The following is a 4,463-nucleotide window of genomic DNA, read 5'->3' on the forward strand; positions in this document are numbered from 1 at the left end:
CATGCGCAGTTCATACGTGCTCGGCTCGGATTTGCGGTGTGGTCCAGTGCGCGAAGTCGGCAAATACGCAGGAGAGTCCGGCGACGCAACAGTCGGTGTCGGCGACTTCTCAGGTGACTGGCCGGTGTATCTGGGCCTTAAGGCCCTGACACACCAGGCCGAAATCGGCCATTTTCGTTAGTCGGACGACGAAGCGTGCTCTGTCGCCCAAACTCAATTTGGTGTGTCCCGCACCGTCGGCCGTGACACGCCTTATTTGGCCTTTCATGGCCGACGCACGGCCGATTCAACATGTTGAATCGGCCGTGCGTCGGCCACAGGCAGTCGGACAAAGAAATCACTCTGATTGGCTGTTCAGCTAGCGAATCAGTGCATGAGAAGCAAAACGGTTGCTTGAGAATGTCTTCCACAAGCAACACTCCAATGGCTGATAGATCCAGTACCGCACAAAACATGTTTTCGATGGATGAGAGTGAAAATGGAACGCACACGCTATTTATTGTTTGTTTATATCACGTAGTCTGTTCTTCTTCTCTGTCTTCCGGTTGTTGCCTGTTTTTAATGACAAATACACACTACCGCCGCCTGCTGGTAAGGAGAGTTATTGCCACTCACGCATGCGCAGTTCGTACGTACTCGGCTGAAGTCTTTGCGGTGTGTTCCAGTCAAGCCCCCAGGAAGTGCGCCGGACTCAGATGAAAATATTTGTGCTGGCCAAACGGCGGTACTACACTTCCATTTGGTTACAAGGCCCGGAAACACTTTTTCCCAATGACTTACATGGGGAAAGAATGGTCTGTAAATCGTTGGATAATTTTTTTTAAACTAAATAAACTACCCAGTATGAACACTTGTATAGCCCTTATTAAAAACATTCGTTCCTCAAGTTGTAAAAATGTGCTAATAACGTTATTCTGAGAGTTATTTCCCTCTGCATTATGAACGCGCATCTAACCCACGTTCATGTGATGTGACGTGTTCAGTACTAAATTAGTTTTACCTTTACCCATAGATGCACAATAAGAACGGACCCATATCGCCTTACTGCCAGCCCACGGAGCTGTAATAATGGATATATTGCACATGTTTGCTGTAATTCATCATTTGTAAAATATTATACTACATGGGCTGTATGATGTAAATCTTTTATTAAATTAAGTTAATATTACCGACGTAGAATAGCGTCCCTGTAGCTTCTTATTGCACTTACAATATACCATTAAAGGAGTTGAACGTTGCTGTTTGCTATTACTATAATACCACGCAGGGATAAGCCAGAGTTTACAACCTTTGCATGTGGGCACAACACATTTTGACCCAGATTAATTAGCTATACCATATGATATCGCCCGAGGAAGTCGTCATACTTATAGATATATAAATATATATGTGTCAAAGCTCTAATTAACAGTTGTATTAATTATACCTGTATATGTATATATATATATATATATATATATATATGTATATAGCCTGTGTTGTATATCTATACACACAAATGAACAACCTTGTGTGTGTCAAATAACAAGTTGTATTGTAGTGTTTATTTTAGTGTTGTTTTATGCTTATCCACATTTTGATTTCAGAGCACAGGAGAATGCTGGGCACAACATAAAGCTCAACAGTGAAGCTGGCAATGCTGAACAAAACCATGTAGAGTTATAATATTTATTCAGCTGAAAAAGTCAAAGCTCTACGAAAATGTAATTAAAAATACACAAGCATTTCAGGTAGAAATCAGCATTTTATATAGAAATCAACAAAAATAAGAAATGAAACCTAAAAGAGATTAACACAGTTAACACATATATACCTCTGATGGCTGGCATAGGTGGAACAAATAGTGACAACAAATGTAAATACAATTTATATAGATTAAAAGGTAATATATATAATATTGATTGCAATTATTATATTAAAAAATCCACCAAACATGATCAACAGGAAAGCCCTCTGAAGGCATTTCATGGTTTGAAAAAAAGTTGAGGATGGGGTCCAGACAGTTCAATTAGGAGAGACTTCATTTTGTTTAAAGAACATTTATTGACACATGTCATATGATAAATGTTAAGTCTTTGGCGATTAGACCCCGATCCTGAAATCTTATATCTAAAAGGGGAAAAGCCGTGAGCATATAGGGAACCCCCCGGGGTCTAGACACTGGTGATGATGATGCTGAAGATCTGGATTTGATGAAGAGATGGGATGAAGAGGAGGTTCTCCTGGCTCTGGATATGATGAACGGAGGTGGGTGGAGAGGAGGCGGGCGGCAGCATGAACACCTGCAAACAAATAACAATACAAATACAATGTTTGGGTAGTTATTTTAATACATTGAATACATTGAATACATTTAACACATTGAACACTTTGAATACATTGAACACATTGAATACATTGAATACATTTAACATAAATAGCACAATTGAAATGTACAATAACTAAACCCTTAACTACATACACTATACATCTCCAGTGTGGCAATATTTCAGCAAGATTTGGTATCAGATATGAAAAAAAAACTGACCTGTTGAGAGTTTTGCGTGTCCATGATGTTCAGTACAGACTTGCGTAAGCGTACTCCAAGTAGTATGTTGAACACAGACTTGCAAACAAAATACACCAAATTGGTCAGTTACAGTTGAAGGTACAGATACAACATAATGAATATTGGCTAGAAAGAAGCTTGGGATGTTGCTGTTGACATTCACATAAATCGTTCCACTGTTGAAAACCATGTGTTGCGTTTCTTAACAATAAATAAACAGAGGACTGTGACATACATATACAGGGCTCTCAAGTTTTGAACAGAGTTCAGAGTGAGATTTTGGCAGCGGTGTTTGGTACTCCAACTTCTGGCTCCCCTCAAAGTTCCCATGAAGCCCTCTGTACCGCGTATGTCAACGGGAGTGCACGCGTCTCAAACAAGCCTAGTTTGTTTACAACATTGCGGCGCAACTTGGTGGGCGGTACCCTGGAAAGAAATCTCTGCGTGTGAATGGAGTGAAATGCGTGAGAGCTCTGAATGTTTACTTACAACAGTCATAAGGAAAAGAAACACGTACAGAGCTCATACACATATAGAAGAAGATATAGAATAAATATGTTTACTTACAACAGTCATAAGGAAAAGACAACACGTACAGAGCTACTAAGAGCTAATTACTAGCTAGCCGCTAGCTGCTAACTGCCGCGGCCGCCTCGCTAATATCAAACTCCATCATATAACAATCAGTGCCATGCTGTCATGAACGCGCGGTGCTGTTACGTGTACGAAAATGTACCTGCTTGATGTGAACGAGCATTTTGGTTAAAGTTGCGCATGCGCTATGAGCGCACATACGGGTACTTCTCAGGCATGCCGGGTAATCTGTGACGTTTCGCTCTCTTGAAAGTTGGTCCATTTAATCATCATGCGTTAGCAACTCTCATAGGAATCAGCGCCATGAGGCCCCGCCTCCCACTCTGTATCCAGTTCTTATTATACATCCATGGGGTTCCAGTGCGACACACACACAAGACGCCGGAGAACACGCCAACGCAACAGTCGGCGTCGGCATCGGACAGTTCTCTGGTGACTGCTTGGTAGTGATGGCAAAATTAAGCTTTGAATGAAGCATCAAACCACTTGGACAATTGTGTCGGAAATAGGTTCATTTCTCGAAGCTTCACAGTGCCCTCTGGGCCATCTAAGCTAATTTACAGATGGCCCTGAGCCCAATAGAGATTGCCCTGAAAAATGCGTGCGGACGAAATGCCACGAAGGGTTTGGGGGGCCTCCCCCTAGAACATTTAAATGTTTGCAGGTCTTAGATGCTGTCTGGTGCATTCTCTAGACTGAATTATAAGATGAACCAGCACAATATTATATTGTACAATTTCAATTTTATTCTTCATTTCACTTGTTTGTTTGTTCTTGTTTGTGTTTGCTCGTTTGCATGCCCTGCATAGCTATAATAAATACTTAAGTTATTGGTCAAGACACTTTCCATCTGATGAAGGCAAATGCCTTCCCAGATGTAAAAAAGTAGAAAACATTACATTCAGTTGTAACTGCCAAAAAAAACATTATTTACACTATTATGGCCCCTGTTAAAAATGTTTGTAATGTTATCTACTGTAAGTTGGTCGAACGAATGCCTCCTCATCCGGAAGCTGACCGAGCAGACCCGAGCAGCAGTCGAGAGGAGCCGAGCGCATCCGCGAAGCATACAAAATGGCGACGTCAGCGTTCCCGTTGGCCGGCAAATCTAAATCTCTTCGGTCACAAGAAATTTAGCACAATACCGCTTCAGTTGCGCCACTTATGTGACAGAGAAGAAGAGTATGTGACAGACAAGAATAGTCAATTCTAATGTCTAACACTTAATGTGGAGAAAGAGATGTCCTGTATGGGTTGATTTTGTGTCGATCTGTTGGTAATGCCTCGGGGTTCCGGTGGGCATGTAAACAAATGCATAATG

At 41.4% G+C, this 4,463-nt stretch overlaps 1 long non-coding RNA gene across 1 annotated transcript; it reads right to left on the reverse strand.

Moving 5' to 3' along the window:
• Positions 1-1,654: 1,654 nt before the first annotated feature.
• On the reverse strand, positions 1,655-3,187 carry LOC307028410. The gene is made up of 2 exons (XR_013804986.1): positions 2,528-3,187; positions 1,655-2,282 (listed from the first exon to the last, which is right to left on the reverse strand). It is a non-coding gene; the product is annotated as an uncharacterized lncRNA (long non-coding RNA).
• Positions 3,188-4,463: the final 1,276 nt, after the last annotated feature.

This window comes from Notothenia rossii (genome assembly GCF_949606895.1).
Source record: "Notothenia rossii genome assembly, chromosome: 2".
NCBI classification, from domain to species: Eukaryota; Metazoa; Chordata; class Actinopteri; order Perciformes; family Nototheniidae; genus Notothenia; species Notothenia rossii.